The sequence below is a fragment of the Podarcis erhardii genome, assembly GCF_964252035.2.
Source record: "Podarcis erhardii genome assembly, chromosome: 2".
In the NCBI taxonomy this organism is placed as follows: Eukaryota; Metazoa; Chordata; class Lepidosauria; order Squamata; family Lacertidae; genus Podarcis; species Podarcis erhardii.
In genome coordinates, this window is record NC_138498.1 from 78,840,841 (window position 1) to 78,868,693 (window position 27,853).

The 27,853-nt window shown below is 41.1% G+C and overlaps 1 protein-coding gene and 1 long non-coding RNA gene across 6 annotated transcripts in view; one reads left to right on the forward strand and one right to left on the reverse strand.

Annotated features, from left to right (window-relative positions):
* Nucleotides 1–22,573, reverse strand: part of LOC309334380 — a 39,603-nt gene extending 17,030 nt beyond the window's left edge. For 2 of the 4 annotated variants that reach the window (XR_014153057.1, XR_014153058.1), the window contains exon 1: nucleotides 1,777–1,853. This is a non-coding gene — a long non-coding RNA (uncharacterized lncRNA). Of the gene's footprint in view, nucleotides 1–1,776; nucleotides 1,854–11,697; nucleotides 11,788–22,460 lie in introns of those variants that run through there. The other 2 variants (XR_014153055.1, XR_014153056.1) reach the window with 2 other exon arrangements.
* The window catches only part of ATG7 (autophagy related 7), a 98,797-nt gene that overhangs the window by 62,488 nt on the left and 8,456 nt on the right, over nucleotides 1–27,853 (forward strand). The window lies entirely within an intron of this gene.

Genomic DNA, 27,853 nt, shown 5'->3' on the forward strand with positions numbered 1-27,853 from the left:
TTTGACTTTATTTGGTATTTCCGGAGAGACGTCACAGGTTTATGACTTTAAATCATGGTAAATGAAATGGAAGCATGTAAATATGGTCCTAGCAAAATTTCTTTTTATTGTTAGAGAAGAGGGAGTGTAAGATTAACAACTTGCTTTACAGTGAAGATGAGATCTTACTGCACTAGATTAATTATTGTGTCAAACAATTCTAGTTTCTAATGAAAATCAGATGCTGTACAAATTAGGTGCAAATTCTGGGTGGTTGTTTTCAAACATGCCAGAGAGTCAGTGGTGGTCATCTGCATGTTAATATACACCAAAGTGCTTTACACAGAAGTAGTGCGTCTGACACCAAATGTCAGTGTCATCTCTTTGCATTCCAGGTCATTGTGCACTTGTGTGAAATCAGAAACCCACTGAAAACACCTGCAAACGCCTTGTTCTGCTCCTATCCCCATTCCACCCTTTTAGTGATGTTTCTGTTACGTCTTTGATGTTTCTAGGTCACTTCCAGGTTCGGGGCTGTGCGCGTGTGTACGATTGTGCACATATTGGTCACTCCTAAAACAGGAGTTGCCTGTAGTTCAACCTTTGGGTATTTTATTTGTTGGAAATGCATGTATAAAACAGTGTTTTAAAATTCTTATAAAAGTGAGGTGCAAGACAGCTTTTCTGAAATCCTAATATGGGGAGAGCTTTGGAACTGCTATGCAATAAGGTTAGTAACTGGCATTGTTTTCACTTTATGGGGATGTGGTAAGGACCTTTCTTTGTATCAAGCTGAAGTAAATTTAGAGAGTGCAGTTCAGAGATTTATTTAAGTGGGAACTTCATACAGTGCTGCTTTAGCTTTTAATGGACGAGAGGGACTGTGGGAAGCAAACAGTGTAACATCAAATTTTAAAAAGTGGGTTGGTGGGGAGAAGAATCCAGGAGATTACAATCTATTCTGTGGTAAATTGGTGGAAAGTATTATTATTTATCAAGCATATAGAAGGTCACACAATTGGTCATCTTAATATGCCAATAGAGTAAAAAATAAAAAATTAACAGAGTTGCTGCTCCACTGAGAGATCTAATATTTGGTGTTGACAGAATTTACACAAACATCAACACCAGGCTTTTCAATTAGCAAAGGAAGTAAAGTCAGCTCCCTCTGGGAAGTTTTGCACAGATTACAATAGATCACAGGTTGTAGGAATAGAGCACTAATTTGCATCATTAAAAAAATCAGAAGAATAGACATCAGCATCCTCTCCCAAGGGTTCGAAATTAGCAGGGCACCAGGCGCATTTTGCACCTAAAGATTCTCCATTTGCGAGCACCTCAAAAAGTCTGGGTGCTATTTTTTGTGCATGGCTGACATACAAGGATTACTGAAATGTATGTGCTTTGAAGCCTCAAAGTATATGTTAAGGATAGGCAATATGTTAAGGAGTTTAACAGTAAAGAGTAGTGTTTTGAAAACTGAAGTTTGGTACCAGTATTTTTATTGTAAACACCAAATTAAACATGTATTATCAATTTCTGCTAAAAATGTGATATTAACAATGTGTCACTTACGTGAATTGCGTATTAATTCATGCTTATCAAAATAATAAAAAGTGTTACTGACACTCCCACCCCCCACATGGCAATTAGACATTCTGTTTGGCACCCACAACCCAGGTCCAGTAAGCCATTTGGCTCCCAGCTTTTCTATCCCAGTTTGTAACACTACCTCCCCCTGCCCCCCAAAACCCCAGAACCTAGTTCTTGCCTGTCTTGCCTACCTTTCTTGCCTACCTTTCAGGCATCTTGCTGCTGCTTCAAACTTCAATGTAGTTTAGGAAATTCAAGCAAAATAGCAAAGGCACTAGGCACTAGGCACTAGGCACTAGGCAAAGTGCAGTTCGGCATTGCTCACTTACGTTCCAGTCCAAATAGTCCCTCCGTCATGCCTGCCTCTCTCCTATCCAAATCTGCAGCTGCTCAGGTGAGGAGGAGTAGATTCTGTTTTGCTCTTGACTTGGGAAATTAGTGAGGGAGCATGAGGAGACCCCGCTGTGGTGTTGCCCCTCCCTCTGCCCCAGAAATCTTCCTGAGCTGTGAGCAGCCTTGTAAAGCAATTAGAGACAGACAAACAAGACTACCTCCCACTGGCCCCTTTCAATACTAGACAAATAGCAAAAGAGAACACCAGGACAGGACATACTATAGCAGGCATTCTGGTGTTATAGGGGAACACCTGGCCACCCTAATCAATGGCTACTAATTCTGGTGGCTGTCTGCTACCTCCAGGTTCAGGGAGTTGCTGGAGAGCAACAGTAGGAAAGGGCTTTTGCCTTCATGTCCTGCCCTTGAGATGTTCAGAGGCATCTGGTTGGCCACTGTAAAAGGCAGGCTGCTGGACAGGTTTGGTCTGATTCAGTAAAGCTCTGATGTTCTTATCCCCCTTGTTGGCTTCCCCTTCCGCTGCAGTTTCCCACGCAGGATTAGGAGACCTTTCTGGGCAGATTTAGTGGGAGGACACGCGTTTCACCCCATGCCTTGGTATTGTCCATGGAAGGCTGCCACCATGTATTTTATGTTGTGTATGCAACCCATGAAAGGAATTTATAAGCTACTTCTAGGTAAGAATGTGACGAGCAAATTCTGGTGTGTATTGTTGAAAGACACTCATACACAATTCAAAGTGCTGGTTTTGTCGTATATATGACCTTGTTACGTGAAGAACAATCTTCTCAATGTGTGGGCAAGTATATATGGGATCAGCAACAAAATCTTTATTCAAGAAACCCCAACTTCAGAAGTTAAGGGGATCCAGTGTGGTACCTTGAGTTTGGAATGCCTCCTTAAATATTTTCTTGTCACTGACCAAGTTTTCTGTTTCTTGATGGAATTTATCTCTTGACATCTTGTGGTTAAATTCTATATACAGTGATACCTCGAGTTAAGAACTTAATTCGTTCTGGAGGTCTGTTCTTAACCTGAAGCACCACTTTAGCTAATGGGGCCTCTGCTGCCGCCGCACAATTTCTGTTCTCATCCTGAAGCAAAGTTCTTAACCTGAGGTACTATTTCTGGGTTAGCGGAGTCTGTAACCTGAAGCGTATGTAACCCGAGGTACCACTGTACATTCTTATCTTTGTAGTAAGTGTGTTGTAAATGGGTTTATGTTTATGTTTAGTTTGGCTTTTGTACTGTGCAAGTTTTTTCACTCTTTCTCTGTAACATACCATATTTTTCGCTCTATAGGATGCACCGGACCATAGGACACACTGGATTATAGGAGGGGGAGAACAGGAAAAAAAAAATTCTCCCCCTCTCTGCTCAGCGCCCCTTCAGCGAAGCGGCCAGAGAAATGGAGCCCCTTCCATTTCTCCTCCCACTTCACTGAAGGGGCGCTGCGCAGCTCTCCCTCTCTGCTGAAGCCAGGAGAGTCTTCCTCTCCCGGCTTCAGCAAAAGGAACCCGAAGCTTTTGGAGTGCAGCACGAGGTTCCGCTGCGCTCCAAAGGCTTCAGGCGGCTATCCCTGAAGCCTAGAGAGCGAGAGGGGTCAGTGCACACGACCCCTCTCGCTCTCCATGCTTCAGCGAAAGCAACACGAAGCCTCCGGAGCGCGGAGGGAGTGCTCCCTCTGCGCTTCGGAGGCTTCGCGTTGCTATTGCTGAAGCCAAGGAGCCTGCATTCGCTCCATAGGACGCACACACATTTCCCCTTAATTTTTGGAGGGGAAAAAGTGCGTCCTATAGAGCGAAAAATACGGTACTTTTGAACATAATTTTCAGATGGCAAGTTTGTTTTTTAAAAAAAGAAGAAGTAAAATTAGCACCCATTTTCAATAAATACTTCACCTAAAACATTTTTGTTTCATCCTCATAAAACAGGAGAGGAGTGTCAGTAGTCCTTCAGTTGTTGTTGGACTCTAATTCCCATCAGTGCCAGCCAGCATCACTAGTTCTGAGGGGGGTTGGAAATTGTGGCCCTCCAGATGTTGTTGGATTACAAGTTGGCCATCCTTGCATTAAATACAGCATCTATTTGAAGGAGTGTCTCTTCTTAAATTGGGGTGACTAATTTGGACATCCCCTAGTAGGGTGCGTCATTTTAGGGGGTGAAAGTTAATTCTAGCAAATTTCTTCTTCACTCCTTATTTTTGGAATTTGAAAGTTGGAAAATTCTACATGCCCTAATTCCTGCAGCCTCCCCCCCTCTCCCTCTCCCTCTCTCTCTCTCTCTCTCTCACACACACACACACACACAGAGAGAGAGAGAGAGAGAGAGAGAGAGAGAGACGATTTCTCCCCTTTTGCTTGTGGCATAGTCCTTTTTTGTTCCATTGGCACACACTTGTTGATGTAAAAAGATGCTGGCACAATCTGCTACTTCTCTTCAGATTGCCAGGGTCACTCTTAAGGCATTGGAATTACTATGAACATTTCAGCAGTGTATATTTCAGTGTATATATGTAGCAACAACTGCTAGTTCACACATCAAATTTCTCTATTGGAAATGGTCAGGAGGAATTTTGTGCAGAGGAGCAAAAGGATTCAGGGTTTCTCCTGGCATTCTACCACTTGAACGCTTTGCTGGAAAGTGAGCATTAAGGGATGCAGTTCTTCTTTTTAAGCTTTTACAAGCATGCTTTGTTTTTAATGTGTGTTGCAACTGAAAAGCAAGTTGCAGTAAAAGTCAGTGAATGCAAATCAGAATGAAAGTTTAGTAGACAATTCCTATAATCCAACTAGCCATCATTAGCTGCTGTCATGCCCTTGTTCTTACCTGCCCTAAACAATTTACCTTGGAAGATGCAGAAAATCAAATGCAAGGTAGTTTTCATAAAAATTGTAGTCCAACTGTTCTGGATTGCGTGGTTGGTGCTGAAATAGCAATGCAAAGTGAAAACATCTGCCTGACAATCTGCCAGAACCTTTAAAAGTTAATGAAAACAGCAAGGAAAAGGAAAAGTGAGATATACAGGTTTATGCACACAATTTTGCTTTGGCTCTAGGTTACCATGGCAAAAGGTAAGTGCTGAACTGCTTGCCTCTAAAGGTGCACCGTTATATAGTCTCCCTCTGTTACGTGCGCTATTAGAGTTTTTCTTCTACTTTTAGTTTACTCCTGACTGAGATTGGTTGATTGTCAGAAGTTGTTGGAAAAAAGAACCATATGCTGTTTTGAGTAATTTTTTAAAAGGTACTTTCTTCTCCTAGTATATACTCCTAATATGTACTCACATGAACTCCTTACAAAGGAAACAAAACCCAGACAAATGAACCCCCTTAAACTCCCCACTGCTTGGAATTGGGGAAGGCATGACAATATAATCGGCTGTTGGGATGTTGTGAATCATTGTTTTTACTGACAAATGGGAAGGGCAACCCTCAGTTCGCAAATGCTCCATCAATGAGAGCGATGTTTCATGATTTCCTCTCTTTGTATTTAAGCTGGCATAGAATCTTCACAGTAAGCTGATGATTGGAGTAAAGTTAAGTAAATGAGGCCTTCAGGATGATACAACTTTGCTACAGAGCATTACCTGAAAAGTCACTTCCGTTTTTCTTCTGCTAAGTTTCCTGATTTGAGAAAAAATAAAAGGCATTTCTCCTGAATCCAATCTTCTAAATGGCAAGCAGTTGTACTTAGCCTGCCAAGAGTTTATTTCACATGTGGTTGATGCCAATTTTCTTCTCACATATGTGAAATTCATTTGGCCCATAGTAAATAAAATACATATAGTAGCTTTTTAAAAATATATTTTTGGAAAAGTGTTGGCATTTAAAGGAAAACAGCTTATTTAATAATCTCTCTCCTTCAGTAAACAATTAAGATTTTAAATCTCATTAGAGACTGCCAAATAACTAACTTTTAAGACGCGAAAGATCATGGTTATGAAGTATTTTCATTTTATGAGGTTATTCTTGGAAAAGTAAAGTATCATGTGATAATGCATCACAGTACATGCATGTGTGTGTAATTCAAGCATTGCACAGTCATTTCCAATGACTAGAAGTTTATCAGTTCCCTCTCATAGAAGAGAACAGAAAAGTCTTTATTCAGAGTTTGTTTAGTGGAACTCCTTTAGTGCCCCTTCACAGTAGGCTATCTTACAGAATGACTTTCATGGTAATGCTCTGTAACAAATAACTGGCTTGCTGTATGTATCTTTTTTTAAAAAAAAAAAAACAAAACCTTGCCACTTGCATAACCTCTTCAAACCGTTTAGCCACATCAAACAAATATACAGAGAAGATGCAATCTACAGCAAAGTTTTCAGTTAAATTTAGTAGTTTAGGTTAGTAAGGTTTCTGCTTAAACATCGTTTATCAAAATTATTCCCTTAATAACAGAAAAGAAAACAACACTAAAAGAATAAGATTGCACTGAAGATCCCCAAAGCTCTTATGACCTCTTCTGCTGCCCACCCAAGGATTTATCTGCAGCCAGTTCCAAACAGCTGTGCTGTTTTTATTGCTTCAGTATATTTACAAGATTTTGAATTGTAACTAGTGGTGTCCATGTGCAAGCAGAACCGACTTCAGCCTGCTCAGCATAACTTTCCCCTCCTCCCCCTGCACCCATTCAGATCTGCTGCAGAGCATTGAGGGTCCCTGCAGAGCAAATTAGGGAGCAAGAAGGGGAAGTTCTGTTGCACAGGTGGAAGTCTTGTGCAACGTTGAATGCTATTCTTTTATTCTGGTCTTACACAGCTCTCCAACAGGGGTTGAAGAGGGGACACAAATTTTAAAATATCCATTCAATTTTGGCTTCTTTGTTTGAAGAAATGAATGGTGGTAAAGAACTTGGATGACCATGGCCCTGGCCATCAAGCGATACCTTGGGAATGTTCTGATAACTGCTTCATCCTTAGTTACAAATACAGTGGTACCTCGGGTTAAGAACTTACGTAATTTGTTCTGGAGGTCCGTTCTTAACCTGAAACTGTTCTTAACCTGAGGTACCACTTTAGCTAATGGGGCCTCCTGCTGCCACAGCGCCGCCACCACACGATTTCTGTTCTCATCCTGAAGCAAAGTTCTTGACCCAAGGTACTATTTCTGGGTTAGCGGAGTCTGTTACCTGAAGCATATGTAACCTGAAGCTTCAGTAACCTGAAGCATCTGTAACCTGAGGTACCACTGTAGGGAATAGTTCTATAGTTGGTGAGGAAACCACTGAAAGTGCCTTTCTACATGCCTTTGCTATTTTAACTTGGATCATGGAAATAGTTTTCCAGGGTGTATTTTTAGTTCACGTTTCAAACTGGAATGGGATATAAGAAAGAAGGTCGCCCCTCTTAAAGGCCACTATTTAGTGCATACTGTAGTACCTTCAGATGGGATTCTACTATTGTTTTCTCTAATGCTTTTAATTTTTATTTTCTTTATAAAATCCTTTTGGTACAATCTGACTGCTATGCTTTAGAATCCTACCATCCAACCCACTTTCAAATATTTGAATATGGCAATCTTATTGCATGTTCTCTAGACTGAAGGCACCCAACTCCTTCAACCTTTCTCCCACAGGACTTGGCCTCCAGGTTCCTCACCACCTTCATTTTATTTAATTTATTTATTTATTTTTATTTTTATTTTTTATACCCCGCCCATCTGGCTGAGTTTCCCCAGCCACTCTGGGCGGTTCCCAATCAAGTGTTAAAAACAGCACAGCGTTAGATATTAAAAACTTCCCTGAATAGGGCTACCCTCATTGTCCTTCTCTTGACACATTCTAGTTTTAACAATACCCTTCTTCTGAAACTGGTGCTCAGAACTGGCCATAGGCTTGTGAATTCTTTGAAGGCACTTCAATTATTGTTTTATTCTTGGATAAGCCATTTCCTTTTCTCTTTTGTGTATATGACGATCCTTTAAAGCAAACCACCGTGAACTCAGTACCCCTAGAAAATGGGACTTAGGAAATACTTCTCTTCATAAGTATCAGCGTGCAGGCATTGTCTTAACAAGTTGAAGCAGGAATACATGTTTCTCAAATCAACATGCAGTCCATGGCCATTCAGACCTAGCACCAAGGTAACACTGGAGTGATACTACTATGTATTGTATCTTGTATGGTACCTAGAACAAAGTACCCAAGCATAATCAACCCACAAGCATGATGGGTTCTAGTTTATCATTGAGTAACTTCCTACCACTATAGGAGCTATAGACTGCTTTCACTGGAAGAATCTAAAAGAGCACGGAGAAGGAAAATCTGTTTTTTTAAAAGTTTATCATAATAATCATTCTTAGATTGGATGGGAGGTATGCATTTATGACTCCAGATAGTCTATATTGCTAGAAGGACTAATAGATTGAAAACCTTTTTATACAGCAAATTGTTCATACATTTTCTCCATTAAGTCTAGCCAGAATATCTATCCCTTACTGCATACACACGGCTTTTTGCAAGCTAGAAGTTTTACTGGATTCCTCTATTCTAGTTTAAGCTTCACTTACGTACCTTTCCATTCAGGCTCTTTGCCGTTATTGTTTGTTGATGAGTTTTTCAGCTGTACTGTCAGGTCAGAGGAAATGGAAATATATAGCGGGATGTTTTCCATATGCTGAAGATGTAGTAACTGATATTACTTCAAAATTACAGTACAGTTAACTGTACTGAACCATTGCCTACTTCTACTCATATATAATATTTTCATTATTTTAGTGTTCACGTTTAATTTTAGATATGGAGTAATTGCTATATGGAGTAATTGTTTTTTATCCACTAGTTTCTATTAATTGTGACACATATTTATCATGAACCCCAAGTTCCAAAGAAATCAGTGGGGAGTAGCATAACTAGGCACAGAATCACAATTTCTACCATTTGTGATATCTGCCATTCCTTTAAATTGTTCTGCATAAACAATTTATTAATACTTGTGATGGTACAACAATGATGGTTCACTTCAACATGCTTCTTTAGGAGTTGTTCCTCCCCACATGTCAAAATTCCAAATGTGCTCACTAGCCCAGAAAATTTTGCAACCACTGCAGGTAATATTTTCTCTGTGTGGGACAGCCTTCATTGCAAGTTGCGACCCATCTTCTGAGGCCAAGTGAGATCTAACCTGAAACTACTGCAAGTGTTAGTCTTAACCTTCAAGTCCTGTGTTAGGTACAATGCAGATACTTCCACAGGGAAGTCAGTAAATATAATCTTCAAAAGGTTTAGGAATGAGTCATTTTTATTTAGGCCAGTGCTTGCAGAATCTATTGTAGTTTAATCTGTATTTCTAATATTTTTAGGCTTTTGTGTTGTGATACGTTTATTGAATATGGCCATTTGTTTCACTGCGCTATAAGCATCCTTTCCTCCCAAAAGAAATGGAAGATAAACACATTTAAAGTACATAAATAATACTGAAAGCTGGAGAGACTGCTGTTGACAGTGGGTGCAGGGAACATAGCAGTCTGCCAAGAGCTTAGTCTACTCAGTCTTATTTTGTGCTGCTTAAGATATGGGCATTTATTAAGCCTTAATGTTATGATTTTCCTTCACTTAATTTTTTTTCCTTTGGAAAATTTGAATCATATCAAATGGCTGGGGAAAATAATATACGCCAAATGAGCAGATACAAGAAATCATAATGCAAGGCTGCTTTTGATTTGAAACTACAAAGTAGACAGCAATGTGAAGAAAACTGAGGTCACTGTGGAAGCATGAACCCAAACTTTCAGAAAGACTTTGAAGCAAATATAGTGGTAGGATGTCATCAAAAACTAAATAAATAGCCAGTGAATCCAAGAAGAATGAAATCTCATATCCCAGACATTACTTATTATTTATGCCTACAGTGGTGCCTCGCCAGACGAAATTAATCCGTCCCGTGAGGCTCTTCGTATAGCGGTTTTTTTCGTCTTGCGAAGCAAGCCCATTGACAGCTTAGCGGATTAGCGCTATTAGCGATTTAGCGGCTTTTAGCGATCAGCTGTTAAGCGGCTTATCAGCGGATCAGCTGATTAGCGGCTTAGGAAAAGGGGAAAAAGGGGGGGGAACCCGCAGGAACTCGCAAGACATTTTCGTCTTGCGAAGCAAGCCCATAGGGAAATTCGTTTTGCAAAGCGCCTCCAAAACGGAAAACCCTTTCGTCTAGCGGGTTTTCCGTCTTGCGAGGCGTTCGTCTTGCGGGGCACCACTGTACTTTCAAAGACAACTATGGGCTAATTGAGGGCTGCTTCCACCCAGCAGGTGCTGCAGTTTTTCTGTGATATAGACATTTATATATATTTACATGTCCTCAACATGTTATTTGTTCAGTTCCATGGTTTTCCAGTTTGAACAACTAGATTAGACAAATCTTATGTTGACATTGATCTAGGTCAGCAAACTTTTTCAGGAGGGGGCCGGTCCACTGTCCCTCAGTGGGGGACCGGACTAAATATTTTTTTTATAAAAAATGAACAAATTCCTATGCCCCACAAATAACCCAGAGATGCATTTTAAATAAAAGGACACATTCTACTCATGTAAAAACACACTGATTCCCAGACCATCTGCGGGCTGGATGGAGAAGGCGACTGGGCCACATCCGGCCCCCAGGCTATCTAGGTGTTGCAAGCCTTGAACAGAAAATAATAGAAGAACCTGCTTGATCAGACCAAAAGCCCATTGAGTTGAGCGGTCTCACAGTGGCCAACCAGATGCTGATGTAAAACAAGACATGAGGGGAATAGCACTCTCCTGCTCATGAACCCAAGCAACTATTATTCAGAGGCATACAGTTTTAAGTCTTGCTTTGGAAAAGCATAAATGGAAAAGCAGAGCAACTGGCAATGTTGCTGAGTTCTTTTGTAAATTACAAATCAAGTAGCAAACTGGATCTTATTTCCTTCCTAAAACAGTGCAGGGGGGGGGGTCTAGCCTAAGAGAAAGAAATAGACAAAGGAGGGTATGGAAGCTGTGTACAACATATATTTGCAATTTAAAACCAGTAACTACATAGATTGAAGTGTTGCAGCATTCTGGCACAGCTTCTGTCACTTTGGTTGGTATGATACTCCTCCACTTCCTTGGAGTGTAGGACTCCTTGTGAGATGGGACACTGTTTCCTGCAAACGTTCCAGTGTAGGGAAGTCTAGTAAAATATGGGATGTCTGCCATCCCTCATTAAGATGCAGTTTGGATAATGTAACTTCGTGAGGATATTTATTGTTCACAAATGCTCCCCCCCCAAAAAAAATAAACCATCAAGAAAGAGCCCATATCCAAACTTGAAGAGAAATGCTAGAAGAATATAGAATTTCTGTGTGTTTATAATATTTCTGAAGTGCATTGAGTTTCAGCCTTTTGCATTAACAGAGTCTGTAATGATATTTTATGACAGGAGAACTAAACATGAGTTCAAAACCAATCTCCTTTTCAGGCTCTGAGCAAGGCATGTACTAGGCTGAATTTCGAAGACTTTTATTCCAGTTGCCTTAAGTAGAAGGAAAGCTAAGAATCTGCCGGTAGTTGTTTTTCTAACTTGCAACCTTCCTTTATATAGAATTTCCTAATTAAATATCTTGGATGTCATTGACATTTGGATCAGAAATTTCCCATTTCCTTTGGCTTTGAAACAGTTTTATTTTTCCCTGCTTAAAGGAAAAATTTAATGTTGCATTTTATGAGTTTATATTAAGAATGTTTGGCCTTCAGTTTAATTAAATTAAATAACCTTCCAGGCAGTGGTCTTGATTTCATTTTGCAGTGCAAACAGAAACAATTTATTTATACCTGCTCATTATTCTTCTCTTTATTACCGTCTATTGTTGTTTCTTCCAATTTGTAGATTAATCAAATCTTGGAACAGCTGCACTGCAGTTCAAGTTCTAATTAGGATCAAGATTTAAAAAGAATAATACTTTAAAGGCAAACTCTTTAAAGGACTCTTATTGAGGAAGGTTTAATCTGTTTGCAATCAATACCCAACTCAGATAATTCTGCGGTTAAATTCTAGAAATTGGTATATCATGAAAACAATGATATACTTGTTACAGAAGAATGGAGGTCTGCCAGAAGAATGAAAGTCTGCCACTAAATAAGTGTATGAGAGGACAACTTGGAAATCTAATGCAGAACCATCTCCTTGTAAAAATAGTCTTGGCCAAGGATACCAATCAAATCTACCCCAGTGGAGCAGGATGTCTGTGTCTTTCAGATTCAAAGGGCAAGATAAAATTTTCAAGATAAGAGAAGTCTCTTAGGGATGGCAAAGTAGTGACCTCCATAGGTTGCTGGACTGTACCTCCCATCTTCCCAGCTGACAGGATCAGTAGTCAGGGAAGATGGGAGTTGCAGCCCAACAACATCTGAAGCCACACTGGCTATGTCTGCTCTAAGGTCCTCTATGATGGACAGTGTCCAGACAGCCTCTCAGATCCTGGTCAGCAATTAATATTAATAAGGAACCATATTTTCCTTTGAAAGTAAATTCCAGGGATGCAGGGTCTCAACGTCTTCAATCTCATGTTGATTCAAGAAATGTTATTGAGGCCTACCAGATATTGTGGAAACCTCTCCCCTGAGGAATTGCAGCCCCATTACCCACAGGCACTAGTGACCTCTTGCAGCCTTCCAAGATATTTGCAGAGCTTCCACTTGTCATTTCAGAACATTAAAAGACTGACAAACCTTCCTCTGCCTCAGCAGCCTTTGGTAGGAAGGAGTGTTTGCAGAAAGTAGTGTCCTTGTAGGATGCAGATCTATGAAAGCCCACCCTTCGGATAGCACTGCACTGATAAATCCCTTGGGTGGAAATTTCCTTATCATATATTTCTGGTCTGTGTAGATTAGCTTAGGCCATTTCTCTGCTGAGATATAATATTGTCTATGCTAGTATTGCATTTGAGCAGGAGGTGTCTGCCTTTTCTAGGGAAGTCCCTAAAGGGTGGAGGCAGTGACTTCTCTGGAACTGGAAATAAGAGGCAAACTTGTAGCTGAAGATGAGGGAGGGGAGTTACTGTAAAACGGTTAAAAGCAAGAGCTAATATTACTTAACCGCACCACAGGAAGTCTATGCTCCTTTCCAGAACACACAGTCTTGTGAACATCATTTGGAAGGAGATGCTTCATATGGCAAGCTTTGTATTAATATATTACTTGTAGCTTTGAAGTGAAATTGGAAATTGGCAAGACAAAAAAAGTTAAATAGTGTCATAGTGCTGTGTTATTATCTGCCAGTCCTCCTTTCTGGAAACATCTTGAGGACACAATTAAAAACAATTAAAAATTAAAGACTTATGCCAAAGGACAGCTATAAGGTGCCCAGGGCACCTCTTTCCCCGCCCCCCAATGTCCAACTCTCATCCCATGATCAATTGATATCAGAAGTCATGAGCCAACAGAACCTGTTCAGTTCTTAGCATAGGGTTGCTGACAGAGCTGCCTCCATTCTATTGCTAGATCTGGATTGAAATTAATCTCAACCTCATCTTGCGGCCCTTGAGTGTATAATTTTTTGAAGTATCTCTGGAAGCACTTTCTAATTTCCATGGGGTTCTGAATGTTTCTTCCTTCAATTTCTAGGTTTGTAACTGTATTTAATTTCTGTCTCTTCTTCAACTGCCAAGCAAGCAGTTTCCCACATTTATTCGCCGATTCAAAAGTTTTTTGTTTCATTAATTTAATCTTCCATTCTATTTCTTGGTTTATCAATTTGGAATATTGTGCTTGGTATAGTTTAATTTCTCTCAGAATCGGCTGTGACTTCGGGTTTGATCTTAATTTCTTCTCCAATTCTTTAATTTTCTGCAAAATCTTATCTTTCCTTTCATTTTGTGTCCTTTTCTTTACGGCGTTCTGTTGTATCAAGAACCCCCTCATCACAGCTTTGCTTGCGTCCCAGATAGTTCTTTTTTCCACCGTAGTGTTCATATTTATTTCAAAATAATCCTTCAGAGTTTTTTGGGCCTTCTTAATAATCTCCTGGTCTCTAAACAAGCTATCATTCATCTTCCATCTAAAGGAGCCGGTTGGCAAGAGTGTCATATCCATCTTCAGCGCGTTATGGTCGGAGCAGGTATTTGGGCAGATTTCCACTTTTCTAACCTTGGGTGCCAGACCTCTAGTTATCCATATTTTGTCGATTCTTGTCCAAGTCACCTGGGCTTCAGAGAAGAATGTTCCCTCTCTTCCCAGGGGGTTCTTAATTCTCCAAATGTCAATCCAGTCCATATTGTCAGTCATTTCAAAAAAGGTCTTTGGTAGTCTGCCGTCTTTTGTAACATTTTGACTTTGTGACTTATCCATGTTAGTCGATACGACCCCATTCATATCTCCCATCATAATGATGTTGTTGTAGTCCAGATAGTCCAGCATAATCTCATGCAACTTCTTATAAAATTCCGATTTCCCATCATTTGGTGCATAAATTCCTAATATCAGAATCTTTTCTCCTTGATGTTGTATCTCAATTGCTAATATTCTTCCATGTTCATCTTTAAATAAAAATTTAGGTGACAGGCTCTCTTTTGCATATATCACCACTCCTCGCTTCTTTACTCTGTCCGAAGATATAAATTCTTGGCCAAGTCTTTTGTTTATTAACACCTTTCTAGGGAGCCTAGTCACATGTGTTTCTTGTAAGCAGATAATGTCCAATTGTTCTTTTTTTAATATATGAAAAATTTTCCTCCTTTTTTCCGGAATGTTACAGCCATTAATATTCCAACTCAAAAGTTGCAGAGACATCCTGAATAAATCTGGTTATTTTTCAAGGGGTGGTACCTTGTTCAAAGGATCTTCAGGGTCCAAGGGTGCAGTTACCTCTGGTGTTTCAGGCCCTGGAAGTTGGTCAATTCCTTTGTGAAGGTCCTCTCCGTATACGTTCAGAAATTTATCTCTATCTTCCAATGTTCTGATTTTGATCTTCTTCCCTCTAAAGGTAAAAGATAGTCCTTGAGGAAATTCCCACCTAAAGATAATTGAATTCTTCCTTAGTAATCTTGTCAACTCCAAATAGTTAGATCTAAGATCTAACAGTTGTTTAGGAATATCCTTGTAGATCTCAATTCTTTTATCCAAAATGTTCAGTGACTTTCCGTAGTGTAGGCCCAGAATCTTGTCCCTTTCCTCCTTTGACCTCAATGTTATCAAACAGTCTCTGGGCTTCTCTTTCTTTATAAGTCTTCCGAGCCTAAAAGCTGAAACAATTTTAAAATCCTTTTCCTCTAGACTCCAAAATTTGGAGAATTCTTTGGTCAAAAACTCAGCTAGGTTGCCTTCTTCCACTTCTGGTATTGCTCTTATCCTTAAATTGCTCTCCCGGTTCCGCAGTTCAATCATAGATAGATAGGTCTGGTGTTCACCTACTTGTTTGCAGAGTGGTCTTACCTCTTGTTCTAAATTTTCAAGTTTTTGGCTGGTATCTTCAGCCAATTTCCGATTTTCCCCTGCAGCCTCCTTCAATTCTCCAATTGCTTGAGTATTCTGTGCAACTTGTCCAGATAGTTTATTTAAACATTGTGTGTTCTGGTCAATTTTATATGTTTGCTCATCGGCCTTCTTGTCCAAAGATTCTACTTTCTTGTCCAGAGATTCTAATTTTTCAAAAATTTTCTCTAAAATAGCAGTGCTTGCCCCTGAGGCCATATCTTCAAATTGTAATTCCTCAGTTTCTCCCTCCCCTGCCCGTGGCAGAGAGGCAGCTACCTCCTCAGAAGGCAAAGTAGGCACAGATGATCTACGTGCCTGTGAGGCTGCGGTTAAAGTTGTCAAAGTTGTTTGTTTAGTTCTTCCTCTCCTTCTTGCACCACTCATTCCAAAGTTATCTAAAAGTCAAGGTCAAGCTGAGTTGTTCCCATGAGAAAGCAGCGGCCCAGATGGTAACAGTCAACAGAGGGCCGGGAAAAAGAAAGTAAAATAGAAGTCACTGCTATAAGTCCCAAGTCCTCTAGGGGGAGTTTAAAATATTTCAAGGAAGAGATCAATTTCAGTTAAAATAAAGTCAGATTTCTAAGTCCAAGAACCTTCAATAAAAAATTTTTCAGCAGAGTTAGGGTTTAATACAGCAACAGTGTTTCTGATGGTGCAAACTAGTAGTCCAAATGCCTCAAAGTAGCAAGTTCAGACTCTCTCAGATTGTTTCAAAGTTCAGATTCAAAGTATCCAAACTGCAAACTGCAAACTGACAGCTCAATTTCTCAGGCAGCTCCAGCACCTGGGGTTTTTAGTTAAAATGTAGCTCCAAAAGAAGAAAGATATCCCCATGCAGCTAAAATTCATAAAGTCCAGTACATGAAATTGTTATTCCACTTAAGATAAAGTTCAGTGGGTGCTCAGATCAAATAGTTTAAAAAGTCTCTCTTTGCCTCCACTCCTCCAGCTCTTTGCGTTCAAGTTCAACAGGAGCGGAAGACGGACTTCCTGTTTTTCGTCACTCCGCTTTCAGCCAAATTTAATGCTTTAAGGTTCCAAATTGCATACAGTCAATTATTTACTCACGGGTTGTTGTTTTCAAAGCAAGAATTTCAGGAAGAAAGGTCAGCGCTCACTGGCAACAGCTACGCGGCTTCACTCCGCCGATTGCGGAACGACCCTCAACGCCGCAGCCTCCTCTGCGATCCGGAGCCCCTTACGGGGTTCCTTCAACGTTTTGGGGGCCGCTACTGGCGCCCGCCGGGTCCCAGGACCGCAGGCTTCTGCCACCTGCGGGTTTCCGTTGTGGGTCTCCGCTTTCGCCGTAGCGGACGACCCTTTCTCGAACGGAGCTCCCTTCCCAGTTAGGAAAGGGCAGCCATTACCCTTCGCGCCGCCTCCGGAAGTCGATCTGGATTGAAATTGGACTAACATGGTATTTCTCATCTGAGAAAACCTGGGGAGTGACTCAGGGGATGCAGAGTGTGAAAACTGTCTCTCCCGCTTTTGTCAGCAGGGGCTTCAAAGGATCCCTTTTTGTCTTCAGAAGAACAACTCAGGATCTAATACATTTATAAATACAACACATAAAAAGGTTTATGTCTTCATTTGTCAAGATATTGGCTTGTATTCATATGGCATTCTGAACAATTCTGTAGCTAATTTAGTGTAGTTTAACATACTAAAGTTTGAAACAATTGAAATTGGCTATATTAAACTATATTATTTGGGCTCCAAAATGAACTTTCCATTCCATATGACCCAGTTCTAGCAATAACATAATTGTGTCTGCTCCTAGTTCTTCTCTGAAGGCTGAGCTGGGTGATTTAACACTGCAGTGAGGGGGAGAGTGTACATGGGCTTGGTGCTTCCAACTGTGTCATGCAACACCCTATTCCAGGAAACGCCACCCTCTATTGTTTCCAAGCCCTTGTGCACATTACCTAATTTAATTGGAAAATTGTGGTGTCGACCGGAATAACGTCTTCATGAAGGAAGGGAGCAATTTAAATTTGTAGATTCAAAAATGTGTACTTGGGGAAAATATACATATATTTATAATAAGGGATTTACAAAATGGGGATTACTGTTATTAACCACAATATGCTGATGACATCAAGCTCTGTATTTCATATCTGATTAGCCTGGAGCAGCTGTCTTGGCCCTGAATCAGTGCCTGGAGGCTGTGGTCAGATGGATGAGCCCTGTTCAGCTGTGTACGTTTGCCACTTTTGGAACAGGTACATAGTGACTCAGAACTCCCACCAAGTCCATCCTTTTTGTAGGATAAGCAGGTGGCAGTGCTAACCTGCAGTGCTTTCCTTCAATTGAACTGGCATGCCTTTGTTCCAAGTCAATACACAATCCTTGCATAGTTCCCTGTGTCTCTGCAACCTGAAGGGGTGGCTACTCCAATTCGCTCTACATGGGATTGCCTTGGAAGACTTTCAGAAGCTGCAGTTAATACAGCCTGACATAGACAAGCACAAGTCCTATGCCAGCTTCCCCATGAGGGGAACTCAATTCAAGGCACAGGTACTGATCCTTACAGCTCTTCATGACTCAGATGTGAATATAGCTCAGAATGACATTTCTCCCACCATGTGACTAACTGCCGGCTGAGATTATCACCATCAAGGGCTCTGCTCCACATTCCTTTCCTTGAGCAGATTTGGAAAAATGTGATACAAATGTGTGTGTGTGTGTTTTTTTTAAAACTAAATATGTTTGAAAACTCATGTAGCTAAGAAAATGACATGTGAGTCTGGAAGTTCCTAGCTCAAATCTCTCCTCAGCCATAAGCTTGCCAGGTAACCTTATAGCAAGTCACTATGTATCCCTCTCATCCATTTTGCCAGTACACTATGGAAGGTAACACAATACCTGACCTACTTTACAGAGCTTTTATAAGGATTATTCATGTAACTAAGCCAGTTTTGAGCATATGAGATGCAGTCTAGAATTCTAAATACTGTGTATAATACAAGTTTTTTTGCTTAAAAAAATTGGGGGGTCTTGTACACAGAACATGCGGGAATTTTTAAAATATTTAAACATATGTCTAGGATTTTGGCTTGGACGGTCTAAGGCAGTCCCTCCTGCTGCCGTCCCCCTTTCTCCCCCTCCCCCCAGCTGCATGCTGGTGACTGGCTCGCCTCCTGACCCCCCCCCCCCCGGCTCAACCACCGGATCGAGAGCGGCTGCCTCAGCTACCTCTCCTTTGCCCTTCTTTCCTTTTTTCCCTCTTCCCCTCTCAAACTCCCACCCTGCCCCCAACCCGCTCACCACCTTCCTCAGCTCAGTAGCATGGCCCGATGCTGAGCAGCCACTGCCTTCCGCCAGCTCTTCCTTGGCATCCTGCTCAGGAGGCTGCTTCTCCGCAGCAGCAGCAGCTGCCACCGAGGGGGAACGTGTGGTGCCACCCCTGTCGCTGCCTTTGCTTCTGCACCACAGTGCACCTCATGCTGGAAACTTTGAGGGTGATCGCCCCAAAAAAGATCAACAACTTGCCACCGCCAATCATCCAGATTTTCACTTCTATTTTAGGATTTCATTTTCTTATTTTTGGGTTCAAAAAAATAGGGGGAGTCTTATACATAGTTTGTTTTTTAAAAAAGTATACAGGCACCTCCTGATTTGCTTGGGGGCTGTATTCCAGGTCATTGCGTAATAAACCCGTTACATCGTCTTCCAGGTCTGAAAACAACCTGTGCATGCATGGTCGCATGGTCTTTGAGTGCACGCCAAACGGTGGTTTCCTGTAATCTGATTCCTATGCACCATTTTAATTGCTTGTACTGGAATTCAATGATATTGAACAGGAAGTAGGCAGACTGCATTGCAATCACTGGTACTCAAAATGGGTGCAGCTTTTTCAGTGCAGAAAATATTGCAGGGGGTTGACCATCCAATTGTACAATTCTGAGTCTATGAGATGCCATAAGTAACTTGCATTATCAAATTCTGTTCACATTGTTTCCCTTTTTGACATGCTGCCTTCTAGACTGTTCAGCGTTGTAGCCACCTGTTGTTGTTGTTGTTGTTTAGTCGTTTAGTCGTGTCCGACTCTTCGTGACCCCATGAATCAGAGCACGCTAGGCCCTCCTGTCTTCCACTGCCTCCCGCACTTTGGTCAAATTGGTAGCCTCAAGAACACTGTCCAACCATCTAGCCACCTAGTGTAGTTTTATAGAAAGCTGGAGCATAAAATCATTATCTTCATAACTTTTTACTTTTTTAAAATGTCCATAATGAAGTTGTAGAACTAACTGCATTCTAGAGGATATATCAGTATGTAATTTGAGGTGAAACAATTTGTAAAGGAAAATGAATTTCAAAAGGTAGGATTTTACCACATAGGAGACTATTTCAATACTGGCTGGTAGTTTTTTCACCTGTAAACTTGGAAATAAGTGTTATGATCAGAAAGCTATGATCTCATCCAAGATGATGGAAATCAAAAGCTTGGCAAATTAAGTCACACATCATTCATTCATTGAGATCACAGAGAGAGAGAGATTATAAGGAAAGTACAGCTTTAATTCTCCATAAACATGTCTAAACAAGACTTTAAAGAATATTAAAAACTGCAGGGTGACCCACACCCAACAAAACATCTGCCAGAGCAAAGGAATATATGAAAACTAGAATAAATGGCATGGTCTTGTCACTAACAAACCTCTTTTATGAGGTCTGTTTTTATAAATCAGTTGCGTTAAGTAGTGTTGTTGGGATACAATTGTACATACGGTGTGGTATTCAACTATGTAAAATAGAATTATTTAAATTGAAGATTGTAATAATGGTAGTTTGTGGTGTGTTTTTTTCATCCTTTTCATTACATTGATAGGCTAGATTTTAAAATGTTTAGTTTGAGATGAAACTTCTCAACTCTGAATTTCCTAACAAAGGATCCCACCCCCTTTTTTGTATGAAAAAATTCTCAAATAGGGGGTGGAAATTGGATTGGCAGAGCAGAGTTAATCCTTCCCCACTCAAAAAAAAAAAAGCTTCTATTTTTATATAATATGCATGTAGTACACCAGGCTGACTTCCATCAATTGAAATCACAATGTAAAATTCTATTGGTGAGATAAACATCACACAATAACAACCCCAAATTAAAACTTTAACAACAGTAATGTCAAACTTAAAAGAGCAGGCACATCAAATAAAACACCGTTCTCCACAAACTCAGCCTGACAAATTAAAAGCCTTGAGGAATTGAAAAAGTCTGAGAGTTGAAGATGGAGCTCTCTGAATCTCACGGGGCAAGATGTTCCATAAAACTGGTGCAGCTGCTAAGGAAGGCCTTACTTCTTGTCCCAATCAACCTTACTGGGCAAGCAGGCTGGTGTGGGAGGAGGAAGTAGTTCAGCAAATTGACTACCCCAATTTACAAAATGGTTTATTGAAATAACCCAGGATTACACCATGGCTGGGGAATCTGCATGGGATCAATTCCAATCTGTTACCTCCGAGGATGTGGACAGGCTGCTTGGACGAGTGAAACCGACCACCTGTCTCCTTGATCCTTGCCCATCCTGCCTAATAAAAGCGAGCTGGGAAGGGCTGAGCGATGGGCTCCGCGGGGTGGTGAATGCTTCTCTCTGTGAGGGAGCCTTCCCAGACCCACTGAAAGAGGCGGTTATTAAACCACTTCTTTAAAAATAAATAAATCTTTAGACCCGGCCAATATGGCCAACTATCGCCCAGTCTCAAATCTTCCATTCTTGGGCAAGGTGATTGAGCAGGTGGTTGCTGAACAACTCCAAGCACGCCTGGAGGATGCGGACCATTTGGAACCATTTGGACTGAAACTGCCTTGGTCACGCTGGTTGTTGATCTCCAGCGAACTAGGGACAAAGGTGAAAGCTGGTTCCTAGTTCTGCTGGATCTCTCAGTGGCCTATGATACCATCAACCATAAGATCCTTCTGGACCGTCTAGAGGAGCTGGGAGCTGATGGCACTGTTATGCAGTGGTTCTGCTCCTTCCTCCTGGGCTGTGTTCAGAAAGTGGGGGGGGGGATGAGTGATCGCTGGGCTCTCACTTGTGGGGTGCCTCAGGGTTCCGTCCTCTGCCCCATGCTTTTTAACATATACATGAAACCGCTGGGAGAGATAATCAGGGGGGTTGGGCTGGGTGTTCATCAGTATGCGGATGATACCCAGCTCTACTTCTCTTTTAAATCAGAACCAGTGAAGGCGGTGAATGTCCTAAGTGCCTGGAGGTGATTGGAGGATGGATGGTGGCTAACAGATTGAGGTTGAATCCTGACAAGACAGAAGTACTGTTTCTGGGGGACAGGAGGCAGGCAGGTGTAGATGACTCCCTGGTCCTGAATGGGGCAACTGTACCCATGAAGGAGCAGGTGCACAGCCTGGGAGTCATTTTGGACTCACAGCTGTCCATTGGACTCACAGCACATCAATTCTGTGTCCAAGGCAGCTGTCTACCAGCTCCATTTGGTACGCAGGCTGAGACCCTACCTGCCCATGGACTCTCTTGCCAGAGTGGTGCATGCTCTGGTTATCTTCCACTTGGACTACTGCAATGCGCTCTGTGTGGGGCTACCTTTGAAGGTGACCTGGAAACCGCAGCTAATCCAGAATGCGGCAGCTAGACTGGTGACTGGGAGTGGCCGCCGAGACCATATAACACTGGTCCTGAAAGACCTACATTGGCTCCCAGTATGTTTCCGAGCACAATTCAAAGTGTTGGTGTTGACCTTTAAAGCACTAAACGGCCTCGGCCCAGTATACTTGAAAAAGCATCTCCAACCCCATCGTTCTGCCCAGACACTGAGGTCCAGTGCCGAGGGCCTTCTGGCGGTTCCCTCACTGCAAGAAGCAAAGTTACAGGGAACCAGGCAGAAGGCATTCTCAGTAGTGGCAACCAATCTTTGCAAATACTGTATTTGGATTTACTGCTTGAACAACTTGCTCACCCTGATCCTATCCAACGTCTTTTACCTAGCGCCGCCAGAGTGTTCAGAGAGGTCCCAATATAGCCCATGCAGCTCATTGTCTACCTTTTTGTTACAGCAAAAAATTGTTACCCCTAATACTCAGCCCTTATTTTCAAGTTTCAACGGGAAAATGGAGAACAATGTTTTTTATCCACAGTACAGTAAAAAGTTACCTTTTCCCATCTGAAGGAAACATTATTTACGGAGTTCCCTTGCTGCGTAACTTCCTTCCGTAGACTACTCAGCAAGTGCCCTGGTTACATTGGCACAGAACTGACCAAAGGAAAGGCCCTGAAAACAAAACTCCCATCTTCTGACGATAGAATAATTGTGCTGAACTTGTTCTGTAATTACTGCCAAAGCAACAGTTACTAAATCCGTCTGAAATATAAAAAGGTAGAAAACCTTGAGAGATGAGATAAGGCTTGTGCTTTGATTGGCTAGGAAAGTTTCTGTTCACACTTGTCTGGTACTACATACAGAGCTTTCTCTCTTTGTAGCCAAAAGCATTTTGTCATGTTGATACTGGCAGTGCAACTGCTCTGATTTTAAAACTGTATGAAAGAACTTCTTTTATCGTTTCTAATATGTAGCTTCAGGCCAAAACAGACACAGCAATATTAAAGCACTATGTTCAGAAGTAAATTCCCCCCTACACAGCCTTTGGGAATATGACTTCAATAACGAACTCTGAAGCCGTCCTTTATCATAATGACAACTGTTGATTTTCCTGTAATTGTTCAGCTGAGCTCCCACTGCTTGTCACCTAATTAGCCATCTGGCCATCCGTCCTTCCAGGATTTTTGTTTAAAATTGTTTGCTGGTTAACACCCAAAATATCAGGAAGATGTTCCCTAATATCTCTTGATGCTCTTGGACAAGCCAAGGACAAGCCTTTATAACTGCACCTGCAAGCTGTTAGGAGGTCTTAGTGGGGGAAAATGAGAATAAACCAAACAACAGCCTCAAATTATTGAGGTTTTAAAACCATGCACCTAACATTGACTTTGGAATAAATGCAGTCATGGTAAACAGAACTTACAGATGCAGATGTTAGTGCATAGGGATTCTCGTTGCAAAACTGATTATTTTGCTTTTCTTCCAAAGGTTTAATTTAAAAAAAATTCTTTATTGTTGTGTTTTGTGAAGATAGATGCCTCTTGCAAGAATATTTATATTTGTATCAAAATATTATTGAGATTTGCTAATTTGGAACAACCATTAATTTCTGTGAGATGAATTCAAAATCCATGTTAAAATAAATGGAGGTTGTACAGCTTCAGCAGTTGACTGTGTCCTAAAAATATATTTCAACTAGCTACGATGCCAAAGACAAAATTAAATGTCTCTTTAAATCTCTGGTTAAAAGTAAAATGTTGCCACTGTGGAATCTCAGGAGACCAGTTTGTGTACTCTGTAACGGCTGGCAAGTACAGCTAAACTTTCTTCATCCTCATGCTATTAATACTATGTATTCTTTTTTACCTCTAAACTTCAATTGCTCGCACCAAATACAGCTTCCGTTTCTTAGCACTTTCAGTAGTTTGTAGGAGTCTCTAATTGTTAGAGGTTTCCTTCTGAGGAAGGCAGCCCATGGGATTGTAGGATGGATGTATTTTAGGGAGGTGCCTCTCATATTTAGGTTGTGGGATGTGGGTGGCGCTGTGGTCTAAACCACAGAGCCTAGGACTTGCCAATCAGAAGGTTGGTGGTTCGAATCCCTGCAACGGGGTGAGCTCCCGTTGTTCGGTCCCTTCTCCTGCCCACCTAGCAGTTCAAAAGCACATCAAGTGCAAGTAGATAAATAGGTAAGGTAAACAGCTTACCTTCTGGCGGGAAGGTAAACAGCTTTTCTGTGCGCTGCTCTGGTTTGCCAGAAGCAGCTTAGTCATGCTGCCACATGACCTGGAAGCTGTCTGCGGACAAATGCTGGCTCCCTCAGCCTATAGAGCGAGATGAGCACGCAACCCGAGAGTCATCCACGACTGGACCTAATGGTCAGGAGTACTTTTACCTTTACCTTTAACCTCTTAGGATTGCTTTCCTTTCAGAGAAGGAGAGGAATTTGTTTAATTTTTTTTTGGATGAACTCTAATTGTTTTGTGTTTGGGGCATATATAGAGCCAATTGTCAGTTTAGTTTGGCCATCTAGTACCCCTTTAGGAAAAAATGAATCTGCCTTTTTTGTCTTTTAGCACTGTTGTGGCTTCAAAATTTAGGTCTCTACTGAGAAGGTCCACCTTTGAAAAAAGATTACAACACCAGGTTTCCAAGCCCATACCAATTAAAATGGGACTAATCATACACAACAACATACTCCAGAGTTAAGTAACTTCATCTGTGCCCAATAACAAAGCAAATTAACATTTAAACAGGGAATCCCAAGAGGGCACGTATCCCAGACCGAGTGGCCCAGACAGGTTTCAGAATCAGGAAACTGAAAATAAGCAATCTCCGTTAAAGCTGCCTGCTTTGCAAGCTTGGCTGTTTCTAAACAGTTTAGGTGATGTAAAATTGAAGCCAGAAATGTCAACTAGACAAAATGGTAGTGAATGATTATGTTGACATTTGGAAAAAAATGGAAAGGAGGGTTATTGGGTGAAGACCAGATCTTAATTTGAACAAGGCAGAACTTGCTATAAAAACCTTTACAAAGCAAGCACAACAAAATTGTTTATGGATCTCACAGCACAATACCTGGGTTTACTCAGTGGGATTTAATACCAAGAGAAACACTGTAAGTACATTTTGTATAGGTTTGCCTGCCACAAAATCTGATGTTTTCTTGTCCCCAGGCAAAAAATATTTTGATTTGTCTAGCATAGCCAATGGTCAAGGATGATGGAAGTTGTAGTTTAAAAATTAACGGGGGGGGGGGGCACTGTGTTGGCTACCCCTGGTCTAAGTCTTTACAGCAGGCCTTTGCCTAAGCTGGAGTTGACTGATGACTTAGATTAATTCTGTTGGTTTCTCTTGCTCTGCATTTTGTTGACCTTTGTTGCATTTTATATTGGTTTTATGATACTTGTTAGCTACCATAAGTTTTTGTAAACTAAAACAGAATATACACATTTTGAATTTATTTCTGTGTTTCTTGTTATTATAGTTGTGTGTGTGTGTGTTTAGATCCACTTTTTAAAGTGGTGTTTTCCATTTCCTAAAATTCCTAAAAACAGTGTCTTTAAAAATTGGTTAATTTTTAAAGACACTGTTTCCTTGGCTTGTTTTGTAAATGGTTAGCTGGCATGGATAAATGAATTCTGCACTTTTAGTTCTTCCTAAGCAAGAGATGAAAATGATAAAAAAACATTTAACTAAATAGTTGCGTGTAGCTGAAATGGGGTTAGAATAAGATGCGCATATATGGAGTTGAACAGCAGAGTATATCTTTTTAATGGACAGTGTAGCAAGAACTGGCCAATTTACACAAAACAAGATCTATATTTAGGGAAGTGAGTTAAATGGTGCCAAAGTAAAGAAAGAGATGATCAGAGCTGTTCTTGTAGCCTGTTTACTTTGGACTGAGGAATTTGCCAGCCCAAGGCCTTGCATTATAGCTGTACAGTACAATCTTGTCTCCCTGTATTTAAATCCAACACATTCACAATTTCTTCCTGAAAAAGCTCATGACATGGAGCAAAACAAAATAATAATAATGATAATTTACAGTTCTCCTACAGACATGCACTAGAGGGGAAAAACAGAAGATAAGAACCTTCTCCTCCCCCCCCCCAAACATACACCCCTATCTTCCCCTTCCCCCCAGCTGGGCATCTTTGGACCACTTCACTGCCTCATTCACTTCTTAGTTGTTGGGCTTAAAAATCCCCCTCTAGCAACCCCAGTTAGGGTAAAGGGCTTAGGAGTTATTGGCCCTGGTAGCCTTCATGATGAGCAGGAATTTATTCCTTATTAACCCAGTCCAGAACATTTTCAACTCCTAATTCGACTGACACTAATAATGCAAGCTTGCCCATTCTACTAGGCAGTTATAGAGGTTTTTCCAGTTGAGAAGGAACAGCTAATAAATCCTGCCCTTAAGATCTATGTGTCAAAGAATATTGCACAAATGCTTTACGGTGCTGAAATTTGGGAAAGTGGTGTCAAATCTGAACTAGAAGTTCTAGAGAATTAATTTATGGGGGATTTCCTCCTGGGACTCAGTCAGCTCATCTTAGTGCTCAGTTGGATATCCCCTCAATAGCAGCCAGAATTGATCTAGCTTATCTTGGATACTGGCATGGACTAAATGCCTTTGAGGGACCATATTCTCACCTAGGTCTGCTAGTTGGAGCAACTAGGGATAGGAGATTGGGCACAAAAGTGTCAAGTGTCCTTTAGTAGGTATGAATTTAGAAATTGGGTCTTGAATCATGGTGCCAACCAAGACAGCATCCATTATCGCTGGCTGTTACTCTATTTGGTACCCTCAAATTAAGGAGAACCACTCAAGGCCTCACTACTTTGAGACACAGACTTAGGAAGTGAACAATTATTCGCCATCATCGTCAATAATAATTCACAGGTTTCTGCACACTGGGTTGATATTTGCACTGAGCCACCCACCACTACTCCCAAGAGCTTTCCTGCTCAGTTACTTTCACTTCAGACCCACCCCATTAGTGGATTGAATTGGTTGGTAGAAGCAGCAGCCACCATGTGGCATCTCCTTGGCTCCAAGTTTCAGAGGACGGCAGGAGGTTTTTCTTCCAGGTGGCACAGCTCTTTAGACAGCAGCTTCAAATTGCAGCACAACAGACAGGTTTCCCTTGTCTGTCATCTTTGCTTGGAGCTGAAGAGTGGGCTGGAGATGATCCCTGACTGCTTTAGAATTCTGGTCTTCCTCTGGTCTTCAGCAGTGGCTCAAACCCTGATCAAAGGTGGGTTGCAAAAGGAGCACTACCACCATGCAAATACTATATATGGTAAATATAAATATACCAAATACTATATATGGTAAATTTTACCAAACTGGAGATTTGGCAAAATCTCCAAACACATGTTTGGATGAAAAGAGGGTTCTGGGTCTGAAGAGGCTGATGATATCTGCTTTAAGAGTGGCAGTGAGGAGGAACCTGTGGGCCTCCAGCCATTGTTGGGCTTCAGAGTTGTGCAACAGGGTGCCATGTCCTTAAGCATTAAATGGTGGTTGTAGTACGTAAAAAAAATATAGAAAGTTGTTTTAAAAACCTTCGTTATTCAAAAGGGCAATTATGCAGCATTATTAAAAGGTGAATGTTGTGCTGTTAGCCTTCCAGTGAGTAACACTATGCATAAACCACAGCTATGCCTTCTAATGTGCACTTATATAAATCACATTGTCTTCATTATCTTCTGTTGCCTGACTTTGGGGGGGTTGTGTTCAGATAAATAAACTAATAATTTCAACTCTTGGTCAAGAGATATATTTAACAGTCATAAGAGCACATTTTTCTGAACATTAGGTTCCTTATTTTTGTAACAGTTTGGAGTAAATATAAGAAAGAATTGAGGGCATTTATGAAAGAAGGGGCCAGGAATCTTACTTGTACTATATATCTGCTGGCTGTATTAAGATGCTTTATGG